At 38.1% G+C, this 21,669-nt stretch overlaps 1 non-coding gene across 1 annotated transcript; it reads right to left on the bottom strand.

Moving 5' to 3' along the window:
- Window positions 1-13,134: 13,134 nt before the first annotated feature.
- LOC127124640 (small nucleolar RNA R71) lies at window positions 13,135-13,240 on the bottom strand. Its single transcript, XR_007804109.1, has one exon. It is a non-coding gene; the product is annotated as a small nucleolar RNA R71 (small nucleolar RNA).
- Window positions 13,241-21,669: the final 8,429 nt, after the last annotated feature.

The raw sequence follows: 21,669 nt of genomic DNA, 5'->3' as shown, positions 1-21,669 counted from the left end.
TGCGCAACTCAAGAAACTGATCCTTCATTTCATCCATTTTCTCGTAGACATCCGAACCCTCAGACGACTCGGAGTGATAGATGGTGTCCTCTACGCGAGGTAAGGTGTGCACAATGGGAGGTGGCACGGACATGACCGGGCCAGATGCCGGCATGGAAGCAAAGGTAGGCGCAAAGCCTTCGGGAACAAAGTTGGACGAAATTTCCCATGGGAATCCGGTAGGTATAGTTGGCGTGAAATGGGCGGCAATATCAGGTATGGTAGAGGTAGCCACCTCTGAAATAACAGTCCTCGCAGGAGGAGTTGCAGGTGTTGGAGAAGATTGACTTTGAGCAGCAACAACTGACTCCATCATGGCAGTCAGGCATGAAATCTCATCCTTCAATTCTCTATTCTCTTACTCTAGATGTTCCATGATTCTGAGATGATTGACTCAGGTATTGTACCGGCGAGTCAGCTTGGCTGAAGTACAGAAGAAACACCAATAAGACATCTGGCGAAAACCTGCTTATGCAAATGATGCATAAAATGCAATGCTTGATTATTTTTATTTTCAAGGAACTTACTATATCATTTGGAAATATATATATTTAAATAGCAATTGAAACAATTTTATATGACCGAAAACCTCTTTTTATTTATATAAATTGGAAGGATTACACTGAGTACAATTTCAGAAACCAAAATAAAAATACAAGAGAAAAGGAGACTAGTCATCCTAAGGATCCCTAACAACAATGTCAGCATATCTGGCTGTAGGCGCGTACTTCCTTCGAATGCGATGATTCTCGGTCTCAAAAAAAGCCTCCATCTGAGTCTTCTCGAGGACAAGCTTATCAATAATCTTCTTCCAAGCAATGGAAGGTTGCGGTATGCTAGAAGATGGAACCTCTAGCTTTCTCTGTCTCTTCGTCACTCGGTCTTCAAGTAGCTCAATAAGCGCATCTTTGTCCTTAGACTCCAACTGCAATTCTTCATGCTTCTTGCTAAAAGCACGAAAATGCTCTTCCCACATGTCCTTCTCTTGCTTCATCTTGACGAAAGCGTCTTCCAACTCCTCTACATCTTGGTTAGGGAGAGTTAATGGCTCAACCACAACCATAGACATAGGTGTTTCACAAGGATAAGGCATCTTCAACTCCAAAGCTCTCTTCTTCACCCAAAGAGTGTAGGCTTCCAAAGCTACACAATTGCATGGACCAAGCTCGGATCTTCCTTTCCTATGAACATTATGCCAAGCATGCACAATCTTCTACTTCAAATGTTGGGCATCTTTACCCTCTTGATAGAAAATACCTTCTAACAAAGTGTTATTAGGCTTGTCTCTCAAGGGGAACCCAAGTTGACGACGAGCCAAAACAAGGTTGTAGTTGATTCCTCCTTGTGTACCAATGCGAGGCACATTAGAGAATTCACCACAACTATCAATAATCTCCAAACTTCTTAAAGACGGATCATACCAAACTATATCATCATTAGTGAGATACATAAGTCTCTGAGACCACCTTAGTCATTGTTTGTTCTCCACAAAAGCAGGTGTCTGAGGCAAGTGCGACAATAATAAACCACTTGTACAGAAGAGGAATGCAACATACAATAGTCCCACCACCCTTAGAATTCCTTAGATGCAAAGAGAAATACATATCACCGAACAAAGTAGGCACAAGATTCCCAATTAAGAAAAGTCTAATGGCGTTAACATCAACAAAACCGTCAATGTTAGGGAACAAAGCTAATCCATAGACGAGCAACACAAAGATAACTTCAAAAGCATCCACACTACCGGCTTGAGGAAAAGCAGTAGCTTCCTTGATGAGGAAATCATATGGCAACCCAAATAACCCTCCTTTCTTCACCCAATGAGCCTCTATCTCAGACTTCTTCAAGTGAAGAGCTTCAATAATAATACTAGATCGGGGAATCTCCTCCAATCCAATAAAAGGTACTCTATTAGAAACAGGTATCCCCAAAAGATGAGAATACTCCTCCAAGGTAGGCACAAGCTGAAAATATGGGAAAGTGAAACAACGGTAGAGAGGATCATAGAACCGCACTAACACACTCAGAAGTCCTTCAACCACATCAGCAAACAAGATGGACAAAAGCTTCCCATGACGTTGTTTGAAGTCCAAAGGATCTAATACTAAAGATGCTAGCTTCCTTAACTCTTTCAGTTCGGGACATCTGAAACTGTACTTCTTAGTGTTCCTTCGTCCATAAGCCATGGTCTGAAAATATTTGCAAATAATACCTCAGTTCTTTGAAATTTTCATGTGATGAATGTTATGATGCGCATGAATTCATGAATGCAACAATCACAAATAAGGGATCACACACAAGGCAAACAAAGGTCAAGGGATGAATCAAGTCATTGTCAAGATCAATCATCCATTTTGGTGGATTATGGTTTACACCTTATCAACATCCAAGTTCCATTGATATTGACAAGATTTGATTGGATCAACCAAGAATCAAGGGTTTGTTGCAAGTCACGAGCATGGAGTCGGGGTAAGAACCATCCCAAAGGAGTGAACTAAGGATAAAATTTGTAGATCATGTTCTAAAAAAAAGTTCCTAGAGTCTTAATTCCATCTATCGAATATTACAGGTTAAGATGACTGACTGATCGACCCATTATATTCTCAAGAGAAACTCGTCTGAGTGTAGTATCGCGTAACAACTGTTATCAAGTCTACACTTGAACAGTTTCCGCACTACGTCCTAAATAGGCCAAGAGGGGGTAAATGTTATACAGTCCTCAACTTCTCAGACCCAAATTAGAGATAGTAATGCCTAACCACAAATACTTGTGTGACATTTCCAAATCCAAAAGAGTCTCCACTGAGCAGATGGATCTCAAGCCAACTTGTTAAGGACTACTCCACACAAGTTGAACATGACTATACCATCCTCCTATCTTAATTGCACTCAAGTTCGGGTTAGAACTTGTCTCACCACTCAGAGATCACCAAGCATAACAAGCAGATTATATCACACATAGATATATACAAACATCACATATATACAAATATATACACACAAAAAATAGGCTAAACCCATTGGAGACTACTCCCAGCAGAGTCGCCACATAATTTTTGTAGCGGTAAATTCATGATCATCAAGCTATGGATAAGCTAGAGATCAAATAACAAGAGTTGCCACCGCGCTTTTATTGTTTCCAAGGGAAAAGGGAAAAAGTACGAACAAAAACCAAAAGTAAGAAGTTTTCAAATCAAAACTAATAAAATGTCAGAGATTATAGGTAAGGGGGTTGGTTACACAGAGGGAAGGTGTTAGCACCCAAAGTGTCCTAGGTACTCCTAGGGAGCCCTTTTTGTGTGCATATGTATTTGGTACAAAATGATGTTTACAAACAAATAGAATGGGGGGATGAGAAATAAATTCATTAATTATATTTTTGTGTTTGGCAAGACCTTCGGTCTTGTGCCTACGTACCAACATAAAAATGAGGTATCAAAACCTCGTAGTTCGTGATACAAGTTTCAAAATGGATGCATTGTTTTTAACAAAAATTAAGTTTGAAAGGCACAAAGGCCTAAAAATGGTTTGAATGAGTTAGTTCTTTTTGGATTTTTGAAAGTTTAAGTCAAGTATGGTTAAGTTTATTTACAAGTTTGATTTAAGAAAAGAAGTTTGAAAATACAATGACATAAGGCCAATGTTTCTGTCTTTTTGCAAAGTGGTCAAAGTTTTAGAATAAAATAAGTTCAATCAAAGAAGATTTTGAAAAAGGAGGGAGAGATTTTGAAGTTAAAGAAAAGGGGAGAAGATGAAGGGACTAATCCTATGCACAAAATTAAAAGATAAGAGTTGAAAAGATTTGACCAAATGGGTAGCAATCCAATAGACAAGAATGTCAATAGAAACCCAGAACTCCCTTGGACTTTTAGAATCAAGCAACACACAAATGCACAATTATATTATCTTGAAGAGCAAAGGCATCAAATAAAGATAGCCACATCCAAGCTTATCCATTCCATGATCTTCTTCAAAATAGCCCATATAACAGATGAAGTCCACAAGTCACAGGTTCAAAATAACAGCTTTACAATGATCATGTTGCAGAGGAACTCAAAGGGATCTTGAAAGATGTATTAGATGAAGTTTCAAATTGCAAGCACTTGGTTTCTCAACAAGTTGGCATTGGCGAAGTCCTTTAGCATAGGAATGTTGCCTAAATTCTAAGTCCATTACTCCAAGATCAAGCCAACAGTCCACCCAAACGTTTTTTAGGGTTTTTGTTGTTATTATGTACATTAATGGTCAAAGACCACACAAACAAGCAAAGTATATACACACAAGGAATATCACACAATATGGTCCAAGTGGACAAAGTGAAAATTGCATTAACATAAACAATTAGAATGATATGAACAATGGAAAAATGTATAAAAGCTAGAATTAAATGACATTAAAGTAAATGGCTTGAAATTAAAATTTAGTTGTTAATATGTTAGAAGTTAGTATTGTTTTGTTTTTGCTTTTCATTTCTGTAGACATTCTTTGGAGAACACTCAACCCACTTATCACAAGCATGGATCCTTGAGCCAAGACATCTTCCAAAGGAAGGAAAAAAGGCCAAGTTTCCACATAATACCATGAAAGAGGGGATACTTACAATCTCACGAACTAGAATGCTATGCCTTTTGTGTCACAAATTTAGCGCTATGTTAAGCAATCGTAATTGGACTTATGTAGAAGTCACAACTATTTGAGATCGGGCAATAGAATTTTGGTGTTAATGCATGTTAGAGACATAGTATTCTGGACTATGCTCATGAAAAATACCACACACAAAAAGGATATGCAAAAGATATGGCCTAATCTCATCCATACTCATGTTAATTTTTCATCAACTAGCTTTAGGACTTTGAGATATCATAGGCCAAATGAGATGAATGCATATAGAAGGGGAGTGAGATGAGGAGGGAGGGGAATAAATGAAAACTCAAATTGATCAAAGGAGTACTTTTACCAAGTTAATATCATCCATACTGAACCGTGCCAACACATCACCGGCGTCCAAAGGCCGATCATCTTCTCTGGTGAACCTGGTCGGACCGGTTCACTCATCACCATCAAAAAAATGAAAAAGGAGGACATGATCTGAAAGAAAAAATAGCATAGAGCACGAATCTGACCTTAATTTTTACTAACTCCTCACATATAGAAAGATATGAGGAGTTGAATTTTGAGGTATGCCAACTGAGTTGCTTCGATTTGACCTCTAAGCAACTCAATCTTCTTGCCTACATTGGTAGGACTTCAGACAACAAAAAAATCAAGAGAATTGAGCAAGATTGAGAGAGAATCGAAGAGATGAAATTTTCTGGAAAATACCTTCAATGCAGGTCTGGATTCAACTATTCTTTCCTTGGCTTGTGCTTGATCTCACTCAGAATGCTTGTAGAAGTAGAATGAAATGCATAAAAGGTCTTGGATCCCTGGGGTTTTGAATCTCAAAACAGTGAGATTCAAACTCAATTTCAAGATGAGATTCTCAGGATTATCCTCTCAAATGGAAGGGTTAGGGGTTTAGGATCAAAGTTGGCGCGAATGTCTGTTGAATTCTGAGCATATGGAGCTGTATTTATAGCTGGATCATGTGATATTTGCACCTTCCAAATCACTTTCCAAAATTGGCAATGAGTGATGCATGGGTGCATGGGCGTGTACAAGCCCATGAGATCATTGATTTAGGTCCACAAATGAGTGTAAGAGAGTCTAAAATCAACTTGGATTGCAAGGCAAGTGTACATGGAAACTTGAAGTTTGATCTTTTCCAAATGATGATGCAATGTTCATGCGATGTGCAGCCTATTCAATTCTAGTCCAAAATGGATGAACTTAGACTTTTTGGAAAGGTTAGATCAAGAGGAACAACTTTCATGTTTAACACATTTCCATTTAAAGCTTGTATCATGATGAATTTTGAGGTGGAAATTTGGAAATTTCAACATATTGAAAATGTTTCTAAGTGTCAAGCCATATATCTTAATATTCCACCTTGCTTAACTTTTTATGTGAGCTTCAAATGAGAAAAGTGTCTTCATCAAAGTTGTAGGTCTTTAAAATAACTCCAAAATGGTCAAAACATTCATGTCATTTGGATTTGAAATGATAGAGTTATGCATTTTTGAAGTTTGGAAAAATCACTTGTTCAATGGTATAGGTAAAAAATGACCTATAATGTAACCTCATATCACATGCTCATAAAAGTTGAATTAGCTCTCACTCCAAACATCAAAGTTGAAGTATACACATTGAATTTTATTGTTAAACTTGGAAATCTTTCATCTCATAAAAATTGAGCAATGTAGATATCATTGGGACTAATATATGATGCTTGTGACCATTCTTGTATCAATCCATGATTGTGTTCTTTGTTCATGAGGGTCTCAAACCCTATATGTGAACTTGATAGATCAATGGGATCATGCCCTACCTACAAAAGAGTTAGGCAAATACAAAGACATATTTTTGGTATTTGGGTTAGTAAAAATGATAAAATACAATTATGATACAATCATTAAGTGCTTGGTGATCTTTCCCAAAATAAACCCAATGAAAGAGGGGTAAGGAGGATGCCAAGGTATGATCCCAATGCTAATGCTTATGATGAAATTGCATGAGGGATCTTAGGGTCAAAATTGGGGTCTTTCAGTTACCTCTTGTTTGTTTGATGGCATGCTCTTTTGGTTGTTTAATCTTTGTTTGAGAGCTTTCTTTCCTTACTTGTTCAAGTAGGATAGTTCTTAGGTTAGGAGATGTTCATCTCTTGTATGCCTTGACTATTTATCTTTAGGGTTTGATGTGTGATTGTTCAATTATCATCCTTCCTTCTACCTTGTTGCTTGATTAGGTGTTCACCTAGTTGCATGTTATTTCGTCTCTGATGATTGCTTGCTTAAGTAGACATTACTTTAGGTATCTTGATTAAGTGCCTATGTATGAATAAGTGTTTACTTCTAATTTGATGTGTGATTGTTGAATTGCCATCTCTTCTCTTATTTTTCCTTGATGACATGAATGCTACTTGTTTAAGTTCTCTCTGTGTTATCTTTGGTCTTGGTTTGTTACTTGCATAGGTGCTTTCCTAATTGTATTCTTTATTCTTTGGTGATTCCTTGATTAAGTAGGTATGCTTTAGGTACTTTGTTTAAAGTGACTAATTGTTGAGTAAGTGATTACTTCTCATGAGATGTTCGCTTGATTTCTTTTCTTTTCTTCTTTGTCCTTTCCTTTTGAGATTGCATATAATTATTTAGTTCTTTCTTGGTAAAGATTGAACTTAATAGACCTTAGGTTTGGTATCCATGTATGACAACATCAGGTAGAATTTCCCTTGATCCTAACTTTAGGTCCACATTGCATGAAAACAAGTAGGATTGAAATTACCCTTGTGTTAGTTTATTTGTCTTTTGCATCCATTCTAAAACTAAATCTTTTTCTTAATCAAATTTCAAAACACTCTAAGACTATTGGGGGACCATCTTATGTATATTTTCAACAAAAACATTCAACAAATCAAAACTCCTTTTGCCATTTGGATCTTCTTATGAAAATTTTCAATAAGGGTTGTTACCCATAAAAAATGCCAACACACCAAAGTTTTTTAGAAGAACTACAGTGCTCTAATTCTTTCTGATACGTAGGCATTGGTTTGCAAAACCTAAGTGAGCGAATTAATAATAACCTTTTCTTTTTCTTTATTAATAATGCATTCTCATGCATTCCCTTTGCAACCTAGTTTTAGATTTGACACACCCATTTGATTAGAATAATAAGAGTGGATCTTGTAGAGTACTACATACTTGAGGGGTGCTAATACCTTTCCCTTGTGTAATTGACTCCCTTACCCATCTCTTGGTTGCGAGGCCATTAGATTCATATTGTTGTAGGTTTACCTAGTGTTTCCTTTCCCTCTCTTGGGATTAATAACATTGGTGGCGACTCTATTTTCCTGTGCGCATTTCTCCGAGATGCGATCGCTGGGGACTTTGGTGGGGATGTTGGAATCCTTCTAAGCAAGCCAGTCCTAGCTCTTGTTTGTTTGTTTTTCATTAGGTGTTGTTTGTATTTTGCTTTATTGAAATTACTCATTTAGGTGTTTGCATGTATTTTCATTTTTGGTTTCACTATTTTGTGTTGCTGCTCTGTTGTTGTTTCTTTGGAGGGTTGGTGTTACATTGAGGTAAAAGGCCCATTACCCAGGATAATGTACACATAGGATTAAAGTTGATACTGATGTCAACTCTTGTGGCCCTTGACACATATGATAAAGCATGAGATACCACACACAGACGAGGTTTTATTGAGAATGCTTTTGTCTTGCACCCTTTGTGCATCAGACAAAGTGTTGCTCATAGAGGACTCACGACTCTGGTGACCATTAGGAACCCCTGTTTCTGTCTAAGACTAGAACCTACCTGTAAGTTGGGACGGGGTTTACAGGGAAACAAGCCTTCATCATACCCAGTTTTCTCAGAATCAGAAATGACAGCAATTCTTTTACATTTGACCCGACTCTGTTGATAGCATAACAATTTCTCAGTTCTTGTGGAAACCTTGATCCCATTGCATTCATAAGCATTTGTTGACATCATTTTGACACGCAAGTTCTTTTATTTCCAGGTTTCTAAAACTTTGAATCATGTTGTTAAGCTATCTTTGAAGATGAACACTATCAAGAAGACCAACTACAAATACAACATCATCTACAAGTTTCCAAGCCCAGTTTTGGATGATCTTATCAAGCTAGCTAAAAGGTCTCCCCTTGACAATATTGATGACTTAAAGAAGGATTATGGAAGAATTTTGGGTTACTTGGAAGCTCCTCTCAATGATTAACAGAGGGATGTGGTTCATACTTTGATGTAGTTTTACGATTGCACTTTGAGGTGTTTCATGTTCCCGGATTATCTGTTAGCTCCTACTTTGGAAGAGTACTCCAGTATCCTGGATATTCCTATCTTGCACCAAGTACCCTTTCATACTTTCATGAGGAAACCTGAAGTTGCTCAATTTGTTGTTGCTCTTTATTTGAGTGAATTTGTTGTAAAGGCCAACTTTAAGAAGAAGGGAATTGTATGTGGTTATCACTTAAGTTTCCTGTTGAAAGAAGTTGATGGTATGCCAAACAAAAAAGATTGGAAGGAATTCAATGTTGTTCTAGATTGTTGTGTTTATGGGATTGTGTTATTTCCTAATGAAGTAAAGTTTTTTGATGAGAATGTTGTCGCTATCTTCATCCAAAGGAATCATGTGCCAACTCTCCTAGGAGATATTTATCATTCCATACACTCCAGGAGTTACAAAAGGAAGGGTGGTGTCGTTCATTTTTGTGCACCATTGTTATACCATTGGTTCAGAAGTCATCTCCCTTGCCAATGTGCTTTTGTTGATACCCAAGACACCTTGAAGTATTCGCAAATGCTGATGGGACTCACCTCAAAAGACATTGACTGGTACAGACATAGTTTGAGAAAACTGGAAAACAAGGAAGTAATTTTTAGTTATGGAGGGTTCCCTAATGTGCCTCTCATGGGGATGAGGGGTGGCATTAACTACAATCTAAGTCATTCTCGAAGACAGTTAGGATATGCTTTGAAAATAATCCTTGTGTTATGATGTGCTTGATAGTATTGGATGGATGGAGAAAGATGCCAAAGCATGGGTAAGTATTCATCTAAAAGGAGGCACTTATTTTGGGAAGAAAGATTACGTGATCTGTTCACCTTATGCTAAGTGGATTGTAGAAAGGAACAAAGATCGTCACCGGCCTTTCCCTCTAGAAGCTCATTTGTATCCACAAGAGTCTGATTAGCCAGGTGTCATGCCCAAGGGATCCTACGACCTGATTCTAGCTCAGAATCTCTGACTACTTGCAAAGAATGAAGAGTTAGGGTTGGTGCTTCTCATGGTCAGTCAAGGAAAAGATCAATTGTCCCACTAGCTCAAGAAGTTTCTGAGATAAGTTGTGAAAGTTAAGAAGATACCAAGGGTTGAAGATGGTAGAGGAAGCACATCTGCTTCTGTTGAAGTTCAAAAGAAGGTTCTTGAAGAAGCAAAAGAGAAGATCAAATGAAAGCACCGACATTACGAAGTTCTTAAAGCATCCAAAGCAAATATGGAGAAAATATACAAATCCAAGATTGAAGATTTAGAGAAGCAACTCCGAGCTAAAGATGTCCAGTTTGAAGAAGAGAAAATTCAAAGGCTAAGAGTGGAGACTCGTCTTAAAGGAAGTAACATTAAGGTAGGAAAAGTTGTAGAAGAGGTGGTAGGTCTCAAAGTTCAGTTGGAGGGAAAAGATGATGATCCGACACAGATTTCGCTTCTGGAATGGAATGAGTATGAGAAGTTGATTGGGCAGTGTCAGTACTTGGATGGCGTGATTTTCAAAAAGGATGTGGTTATTCAAAGTCTTGTTCTAAGGCGCGATCAAAAGGGAATAAGGAAGCTGTTCAGGAAATCCCAGAAGTGGAGTTTGAAGTTTTTACATAATGGAGGGCCTATGTCCTATATAGATTGGTGAGTTTAGACTTTGTTTTATCTTTCTCATATGGTGATCACCATCAGGGTTGTTGATGGGGCATCTTTGTTTTATACTGTTAGCTTTGGCTAGTTGTTCTTTTCGGGAACTAGTTGTATTACACTTTATTTAGATCTAATGAGTATGATGATTTGTTTACCGGTGTTCACTATTTATCTTCTTTTTCTTAATTAACTCGAACTGAAATTCTAGATTCCTGGAAATATTTGAACATGTCATTGCATACTGATAACACTGAAATTTACCGTATTTTCGACTCCGATTCCACATGCATTCTAGTTGTTTTATTGTTATTTTGTTGTGTTATTGCTATGTTTTCCTTTGTTTTCAGGTTTTTACTTTTATCGGAGCCCCGATCGAGAAAAGGAGCGAAAAAGAGCCAAAAACCCTAAAATTCAGCATTTTGTACTTGTGGCCTACCCCATGGTTGGCGCCACAGACCCTGCCATGACGTGTCCAAGCTCAACTTCCCTCAACTGCCACGTTCCCCACTACTTCCACTAAGGCGCCTCAGATTGGCCTTGTGGCGGGCGCCATGGCCTTGTGGCGGGCGCCACAAGAGGAAAAGTTTTCCCTCCCATTTTCAAGTTGAAGGGCATCCTTGTCATTTCCATCTTTTTACTTGGTTATAAATAGAAACTCGAAAACACTTTTACAATCATCCAAACTTAGAGCAGAGGCAAACTCAGAGCAACTTTGTTTCACTTTGGCATATATTCAGTATTTTAAAGTGGTAATCGCTTCGCATTGGAGTGTTACCACAATTGGGTAATCGAGTCTGTGATAGAGTCAGTAATTGAGTTTGGAGCACTTTGGAAGGAAGTTAATCCTGCCACCATTTTCATTTCCGCTTTGCAATTTACTCAACCCTCCGATTGGAGCAGGTTTTTATTACTTGTCTTTATCTTATTTATTTTCCCGTACTCGCTTTACTTTATTTATTTCCCGCACTCGCTTTACTTTATTTATTTCTCGCACTCGCTTTACTTTATTTATTTTCCCGCACTCGCTTTACTTTATTTATTTCTCGTACTCGCTTTACTTTATTTATTTCCTCGCACTCGCTTTAAATTATTTATTTCCTCACACTCGCTTTAAATTGTTTATTTCCTCGCACTCGCTTTACTTTTATTTACTTTCCGCACTCGCACTACTTTTATTTACTTTCCGCACTCGCACTACTTTTATTTAAATTAATGTACTTTTACTTTACCATGTCTAAATAAATTTATAAGGTTAGAATGTAAGGATTGTAATTGAACCGATAATCCATACAATTGTTCCTAGAAACACTTAAGGGCTATTTTGACTTTCAACTTAAGTTTTCCCGCACTTCAATTCCGTTGGATAAGATCGAAAGCCGTCCAACGTCTATCTAAACTTAATTGTTTTTAACTATTTCAAAAACAACGAAAGCGCTTTGTTTAGTTCATTAGGAGTTTTTAATTTAAGAAGAAAAGAGATTTTAAAACTATTTTCGGACGCGTTTATAAGTTTAGAGTCTGGTTCGTGAGAACCTCTTTTGGTTAAGAAATCCAGTTTATAATACTTTTCAACTTAGTCAAGATACTATATTTCTTAAAAATAGGTTTACTACTCTAACGCAATGCGCACCTTTTTATAAGTGACAATAAGAGGGTTTGATTAGGGAGTACAACTCGGTTCTGAATACGCGAAAGCGACAGTTCCTGTTAAATTAGTTCTTTGCAAAGTAGAAAACATTTCCCATAAGTAATTCTATTAGTAAGTACTTGGATTATTAATTGATTACGTGAATTACATTCGACCCTGTCTTTATTAATAAATCTTTATTCAACACTTTACGTTTCATTGCATACTAAAAAAAAAACACCTATTTTGATTGCCTTTGATAAACACCATAACAATAGATAACGATAGATTGACACTTGGTCTCTGTGGTTTCGACAATCTTTTATATTACTCTGACGCGTTCGTATACTTGCGAAACACCGCATCAAGTTTTTGGCGCCGTTGCCGGGGACCAATTTTGTCAAATTTCATTTTCCTGTTGTTATATCGTTTAGACTTAGGCTATTTCCAGCCGGTCAATGCGAAGAACTCGCAGCACCGGAAGTTTAAGCTTAGTATACCCTCTGGCGGAACCTGAACGTTACCCTCGCGCACGTTTATGCTTTCATAGAATTAAGAGAGCTATGGCCGCAGATCAAAACCAAAGACCTCTTAAGGATTTCGCTCAACCATCAAATGAAGAACCTAGTTCTAGTATAGTAAACCCAACCATCCCAGCTAATAATTTTGAACTTAAACCATCCCTGTTGCAACTAGCGCAACAGAGACAATTAGCAGGTTTCGCTACTGAGAACCCAAACCAACATTTAAAAATATTTCTTCAATTAGCAGACACTTTTAAAACCAATGGAGCTTCTCCTGAGGCAATACGTTTAAGATTATTCCCTTTTTTTCTCAGAGATAAAGCCCTATCATGGTTAGATTCCATTCCACCCAATTCCATTACGACTTGGGATAACCTTAGAAGAGTTTTTCTTGCTAGATATTTTCCCCCGAGTAAGACCGCCGTTCTTCGAAACCATATAACTAGATTTACCCAAAACCAAGGAGAATCGTTGTTCGAAGCTTGGGAGATATATAAAGAGTTGTTACGAGCATGCCCACATCAGGTTTAGAAAATTGGTTAATCATTCAAACCTTCTATAATGGACTTCACTATAACACCAAGATGACCATCGACGCTGCCGCAGGCGGTGCTCTGATGAACAAACCTTATCCTGAAGCTAGTGCCCTCATCAAAGATATGGCTCAAAACCATCAATCATGGGGAGTCGAACGAGCGACAGTTGAGAAGAAGGAAGCCCAAGGAGGAGTGCATGAACTAAGCTCTATAAACATGATGCAAGCTAAAATGGATGCATTAGCCCTTAAGGTCGAGCATATGTGCATAAACTCGAATACTGTAGCCGCAGTTTTGTCGGATTGTGAGATATGCGGAACCAAAGGACACCAATCCGCAGAATGCAGTCTATTAAACGAAACCCACTCTGAGCAAGTGAACTACACCCAAGGGAACCCATACTCGAATACCTACAACCCTGGATGGAGGAATCACCCGAACTTCTACTATAAAAACAATAACCAAATCCAAAATAATGCACCTCCGAGACCTAGTTATCAAGCCCCTAGATCAAATCAACCTATGCAACCTATACCATCAAAGCCGAGCCTTGAGAAAATTATGGAAAATTTTATCACCGCTCAAACCCAACAAAACAAGGAGTTCATGAACCAAAACATTCATGTTAACAAATTGATTACTCGGTTAGGAACCAAGGTTGACCGAATAGTTACTCATACCAAGATGCTTGAAACCCAGATCTCTCAGGTAGCTTTAAACCAAGCCCCTCAGACTACACCTAGAGGAAAATTCCCTGGACAACCTCAACAAAATCCGAGAGGACAAGCCAATGCCATTACCCTACGAAGTGGGAACGCTTATGATGATCCACCAAACCCTAGATTGAGTGAACCCAAAACTTCTAAGGAATGTACCAAGCCCCCGGACGAAGTAAAGGAACCGAAGGAATCTGAAAAACCAGGAAGGTCGAGAAAAAGGAGAAGAACCTAAAGATAAAACTTACGTACCACCCCCGCCATATAAACCACTTATACCATATCCGCAAAGACTCAAACAAACCCAGATCAATAAACAGTATCAAAAAATTATTAAAGTCATAGAAAAACTTCATGTAGAAATCCCTTTCACAGAAGCCATCACCCAAATACCTTCTTATGCAAAGTTTCTCAAAGACATCCTTACCAACAAACGTACACTTGACGATCCTAAGCCTTTGGAATATAATGCTATTTCCGAGGACAAATTAGCAAAGAAAGATAAAGATCCTGGAAATTTCTCCATTCCTTGCCTTTTGGGTAATCATGTCATCGAAAAAGCTTTTCTAGACTTAGGAGCTAGTGTGAGCCTAATGCCTTTAGCAGTTTGTGAGAGGTTAAACTTAGGAGAATTACAACCCACTAAGATGTCACTTCAGTTAGCCGATAGATCTGTTAAATATCCGATAGGCATTTTAGAAGATGTCCCTGTTAGGATAGGTCAGTTATTTATCCCTACTGATTTTGTTGTCATGGACATCAAAGAGGACAATGATATACCAATCCTTCTAGGTAGACCATTCTTATCGACTGCAGGAGCCATAATAGATGTCAAGAAAGGAAAGTTGACATTTGAGGTAGGTGACGAGAAAATAGAATTTATACTTTCGAAATTTCTTATGGCACCTGTGATGGGAGACGTGTATTATGCCTTAGATATCATTGATGAATGTGTTAGAGAATTAGAACAAAAAGAAATTATAAAAACAATTAAGTTACCATCAACTCTCATAAGGGAAGATGATGACTTTAAAGAACCCTACATCGATGATAACCTTTACGAATGTTTATCCCTTACTCCAGATCCTATGCCATGCCCTAAGAAACCAACCTTAGAACTTAAAGAACTGCCTAAGAACCTGAGATATGAGTTCCCTGATGAAAAGATGAATCGTCCGGTTATAGTCAGTGCTACTTTGAGCCTAGAGGAAACGAATCAACTTTTAGACATTTTACGAAGATATCCCTCAGCCTTAGGATATAATATCTCTAACCTGAAAGGTATATGTCCATCTGTATGCATGCTTCGGATTTTGCTCGAAGAAGATTCAAAACCCTCTAGGGAACATCAGAGAAGAATACACCCTATAATGAGTGATATTGTTAAAAAGGAAGTACTTAAGTTACTTGAGGCAGATATAATCTACCAGATCTCGGATAGTAAGTGGGTGAGCCCTGTGCATGTAGTACCTAAAAAAGGAGGCATCACAGTCGTGCAAAACGATAAAGGCGAACATGTAGCAAAACGATTAGAAGGAGGATGGCGGATGTGTATAGATTATAGAAAATTAAATAAAGCAACTAGGAAGGATCATTTCCCTTTACCATTTATAGACCAAATGTTGGAGCGTCTAGCCATACACTCTTACTTCTGCTATCTAGATGGATACTCTGGATTCTTCCAAATACCTATCCACCCCGAAGATCAAGAAAAAACTACCTTTACATGCCCTTATTGAACTTTTGCATACAGACAAATGCCATTCGGCCTCTGTAATGCCCACGCTACTTTCCAACACTGCATGATGTCAATCTTTGCAGATTACCTAAATGGTATCATGGAAGTGTTTATGGATGATTTCTCGGTTTGCGGATTTGATTTCCACAACTGTCTTGCTAACCTTGAGAAAATCCTGGAGAAATGCGTGGAGGTGAACCTCGTGCTAAACTGGGAAAAATGTCATTTCATGGTAACCGAAGGAATAGTTTTAGGACATATAGTTTCCGAAAAAGGTATAGAGGTAGATAAAGCTAAAATAGAAGTTATAGAAAACATAAAACCACCAAAACCATCAGAGAAGTCCGAAGCTTCCTTGGACACGCTGGATTCTACCAGCGTTTTATTAAGGACTTCTCCAAAATAACTTAACCTTTAACTGGACTTTTAATGAAAGATGCTGAATTCATCTTTAATGAAAAATGTAATGACGCATTTAATCTTTTAAAGCAAGCGTTAGTATCGGCACCCATTTTGAAACCACCTGATTGGTCAGAACCTTTTGAGATAATGTGCGATGCTAGTGATTATGCAGTTAAAGCCATTCTAGGACAAAGGAAAGATAAAAAATTACATGCCATTTATTATGCCAGTAGAACCCTAGATGCTGCTCAACTTAACTATGCAACAACTGAAAAAGAATTACTCGCTGTAGTTTTCGCTATAGACAAATTTAGATCTTATCTAGTAGGAGCAAAAATTATAGTTTACACCGATCATGCTGCCATTCGTTACCTATTAAGTAAAAAAGATGCCAAGCCCAGGTTACTCCGATGGGTTCTATTACTACAAGAGTTTGATTTAGATATAAGAGATAAAAAAGGCACTGAAAATGTAGTAGCCGATCACCTTTCTAGGCTAGAACATCTAAAACCAGAACTAGTACCCATAAATGATGAGTTCGCCTATGATAGACTGATAGCTAGAGTAGAAACCATTGAAGGTAATAACCTAGATCCTGATGAGCACCACCGAAATTCCTTAGCAATAAGTAATGTACCCTAGTATGCAGACTTCGTTAATTACCTAGCTGCTGATATAGTACCCCCTGATCTTGATTACCACTGCAAGAAGAAATTCTTCCACGATGTGAGAAACTTCTATTGGGACGAACCGCTCCTTTTCAAAAGGGGTAAAGATAGAATTTTTCGCTGTTGCGTTCCAGAAGAAGAGGTAAATAGTATTATCAAGCATTGTCATTCTGCACCTTATGGTGGACATGCGAGCACCTCTAAGACATACACCAAGATTCTTCAAGCTGGCCTATTCTGGCCTACCATGTGGCGTGATGTTTATGCTTGCATTGTCAAATGTGATAGATGCCAACACACTGGAAACATTTCAAGGCGTGATGAAATGCCTCTAAGAAACATTCAGGAAGTAGAACTCTTTGACGTATGGGGTATAGATTTCATGGGACCTTTCCCACCATCCTTAGGAAACAGGTATATCTTAGTAGCTATGGACTATGTGTCTAAGTGGATTGAAGCTATAGCTGCACCCACAAACGACATTAGGGTAGTAATCAAACTATTTAAAAACTATATATTCCCTAGATTTGGAACACCACGTTTAGGCATAAGCGAATTTAGACTATTAAAAATAGTAGATCTTTAGTACAATCCTACCTCCCCATACCTTTAGCCTCCCAAGCTTCGAACAACAATTTTCTTTACTATTTTTAGATAGTTTATTTCCTTTTATTTCCTTTGAGTTGCTTATTTTGCTTTTTAATATAATGCATGAGTCTGACGAGTCACCAAATATAGTAGATCTTTAGTACAATCCTACCTCCCCATACCTTTAGCCCCACCGAAATTTTTTTTGCAAAAGAAAATAGTGTTATTCCGAAAGTTCTCAGGTTTTAAAGACATGTTTTGAGTAAGGATGCGGTGACTTGGGAGAACTTTGCGAAAGATCAGTATTATTTTAGCACCATAGACTTCGTAAATATAGGAACCACTCCCGAAACCCCATATACCATGGCCTTAATCATCATTTCCGTATAAGTTCTCAGTAGTTTATCTCAGCAGTCAGCTCCGGCCTACGCATCCTCTACGTAGGGGACCGATGCAAATAAGTGAATGATCCAGTAAAACAAAAAAATAAAAGAAAACAAAAAGGCAACTCCGGTATAGGTGACCCTCACAAAGTCATTTAAACCAAAGAATTGTAAAAATTTGCTACAAAAAAGAAAAAGAAAAAGAAAAAGAAAAAAAACTTACCCACTGTTAGTTGGTTCAGAGGTATCTGGCACTGAACTCGGTAGGGCGGATTACGATCCGATCCCCCACAACTATAGTTGGGTCCAATAAAAGGGTTTACACATATTTATGTGCCAGAAAACCCATGCTCAGATCATAATCACTAACATGCCACTCTACTATGAAGCATGTACGGATAACGGGCTTAATGTGATTGCGCCTGAATGAAAAGGACACAAAAAGAGATGAAGAGGCAGGCCTAGGTATTGTGGGATAATATGGGTTGGTTAATATAGGAATGAAGTTTATGTCCGTATTTGCGGATCAGTGTCATCATGATACCCTTAGTTCACTCAATTAGTACCTATCACTACATACCGACTTGAACTTAGAATTTTTACCTGAAGCACTCGTTTGCACCAGTTTTTCTTTTATGAGCTTTTTAATGTTTTGCTTGAGGACAAGCAAAGGTTTAAGTGTGGGAGAGTTTGATAACACTGAAATTTACCGTATTTTCGACTCTGATTTCACATGCATTCTAGTTGTTTTATTGTTATTTTGTTGTGTTATTCCTATGTTTTCCTTTGTTTTCAGGTTTTTACTTTAATAGGAGCCCCGATCGAGAAAAGGAGCGAAAAAGAGCCAAAAACCCTAAAATTCAGCATTTTGAACTTGTGGCCTACCCCATGGCTGGCGCCATAGACCCTGCCATGACGTGTCCAAGCTCAACTTCCCTCAACTGCCACGTTCCCCACTACTTCCACTAAGGCGCCTCAGATTGGCCTTGTGGCGGGCGCCATGGCCTTGTGGCAGGCGCTACAAGATGAAAAGTTTTCCCTCCCATTTTCAAGTTGAAGGGCATCCTTGTTATTTCCATCTTTTTACTTGGTTATAAATAGAAACTCGAAATCACTTTTACAATCATCCAAACTTAGAGCAGAGGCAAACTTAGAGCAACTTTGTTTCACTTAGGCATATATTCAGTATTTTAAAGTGGTAATCGCTTCGCATTGGAGTGTTACCACAATTGTGTAATCGAGTCTGTGATAGAGTCTGTAATCGAGTTTGGAGCACTTTGGAAGGAAGTTAATCCTGCCGCCATTTTCATTTCCGCTTTGCAATTTACTAAACCCTCCGATTGTAGCAGGTTTTTATTACTTGTCTTTATCTTATTTATTTTCCCGCACTCACTTTACTTTATTTATTTCCCGCACACGCTTTACTTTATTTAGTTCTCGCACTCGCTTTACTTTCTTTATTTTCCCGCACTCGCTTTACTTTATTTATTTCTCGAACTCACTTTACTTTATTTATTTCCTCGCACTCGCTTTAAATTATTTATTTCCTCGCACTCACTTTAAATTGTTTATTTCCTCGCACTCGCTTTACTTTTATTTACTTTCCGCACTCGCACTACTTTTACTTACTTTCCGCACTCGCACTACTTTTATTTAAATTAATGCACTTTTACTTTACCATGTCTAACTAAATTTATAAGGTTAGAATGTAAGGATCGTAATTGAACCGATAATCCATAGAATTGTTCGTAGAAACACTTAAGGGCTATTTTGACTTTCAACTTAAGTTTTCCCGCACTTCAATTCCGTTGGGTAAGATCGAAAGCCGTCCAACGTCTATCTAAACTTAATTGTTTTTAACTATTTCAAAAACAACGAAAGCGCTTTGTTTAGTTCATTAGGAGTTTTTAATTTAAGAAGAAAAGAGATTTTAAAACTATTTTCGGACGCGTTTATAAATTTAGAGTTTGGTTCGTGAGAACCTCTTTTGGTTAAGAAATCCAGGTTATAATACTTTTCAACATAGTCAAGATACTATATTTCTTAAAAATAGGTTTACTACTCTAATGCAATGCGCGCCTTTTTATAAGTGACGATAAGAGGGTTTGATTAGGGAGTACAACTCGGTTCTGAATACGCGAAAGCGACAGTTCCTGTTAAATTAGTTCTTTTCAAAGTAGAAAACATTGCCCATAAGTAATTCTATTAGCAAGTACTTGGATTATTAATTGATTATGTGAATTACATTCGACACTGTCTTTATTAATTAATCTTTATTCAACACTTTACTTTTCATTGCATACTAAAAAAAACACCTAATTTGAATGCCTTTGATAAACACCATAACAATAGATAACGATAGATTGACACTTGGTCTCTGTGGATTCAACAATCTTTTATATTACTCTGACGCGTTCGTATACTTGCGAAACACCGCATCACATACATTGCATGCCTTCATGCATTCATACCCCATCCATAGCAGGATTTCCAGCCAATCTTCTTATCTTGATTCTGCTTTTCCTAGCAGAGATTGCAAATCCAACTTTCTACCAGTATTCCACTAGAAGCAACCAGCGTCACTAGATGGAGTAGATTCAGGCTGATCTTGCAGAGATGAGGACTCAAGTAGACACCAGAATGACACAATTCATAGAGGTTATCACCAACCTGGCTCGTGGCGAAGAGGAGCTGAGAGCTCTTGTTGAAAGACCTAGAGTGGTTCAAAATGAAAATGAACATCCTGAGTTCATGTTTGAATATATTTTTGTGGGTCAGCCCCGTCCCAACGCTACTATGAATCAACATGCTAATGATTATTAGAATGTCACCCGTAATCAAGGTCTGCATGGCAACCAAGGCCCTTTTACACCACCTCCGCCATTTAATCATGGACCACATCTCCTTGCTGAAGAGATGTCGGGGCATCCAAATGGGAGGGGAAATCCTTAGTTACAAGAATTGGAGATGGATCGTAATGAAGACATGTACTCTATGCACAACAGTGATTTGGGTTTTCCTGCTGAAGATATGAAGTATCCTATGCTGGAAGGAAGGTTGAAGGCAATGGAAGGCTAAGGAGTTTTGGGGATGGATGTTAATGACCTGGGGTTGGTACTAGGAGTGAGAGTTCCACCAAAATTCAAAGTTCTTATTCTTGACAAATATAATGGCACAACTTGACCTAAAACTCATGTGAAAGATTAATATCGCAAGATGTCTGTGTATTTAGAGGATGAAAGGTTATTGATGCATTTTTTCAGGATAGCCTATCTGGGGAATCCTTGGAATGATATATGCATTTGCAAAGAACTTATATCCATAATTGGATATATTTGGTTGAGGAATTTGTGAGGCACTATCAATACAACATAGACATGGCTCCTAATAGGACCCAGCTGCAAAGCCTGACCCAAGGCCCGAATGAGTCTTTCAAAGAGTATGTTAAGAAATGGTGTGAGTTAGCTACTTGAGTTCAACCTCTGATGATGGAGAGAGAACTTGTTGATATGGTCATGGCACTCTGTAAGGACCATATTATGATAGAATGGTGGGAAGCACCTCGGTTGGGTTTTCCGAATTGGTAATGGTGTAAGAAAGATTTGAAGTTGATTTGAAGATGGGCAAAATCCAGCCTGCTAGTTTCGGTAGTTCCGCAGGTGGAAGTGGTAAGATACCGTTTAGTGGGTATCCTAAGAAGAAGGAAAATGAGTCTAGTGCAGTATATTCTCAAAGGGGTCGAGGAAGAATTCCATAACATCAATAAGTGAATGTTGTGACTATACTGGTCGCGACAGCTCCTCAACCACAACAACAACCCCAGTATCAGCAGCAGAATGCTCCTCATCGTAATTATAATAAGCCAAGACAACCAAGACCTAAGAATGTCTTTGATCCTACTCCTATGTATTATTCTCAAGTTCTACA

This window comes from Lathyrus oleraceus, chromosome 2, assembly GCF_024323335.1.
Source record: "Lathyrus oleraceus cultivar Zhongwan6 chromosome 2, CAAS_Psat_ZW6_1.0, whole genome shotgun sequence".
Lineage (NCBI taxonomy): Eukaryota > Viridiplantae > Streptophyta > Magnoliopsida > Fabales > Fabaceae > Lathyrus > Lathyrus oleraceus.
Note: the sequence above shows the minus strand (reverse complement) of the source record. Positions and strands in the feature narration are given on the sequence as shown.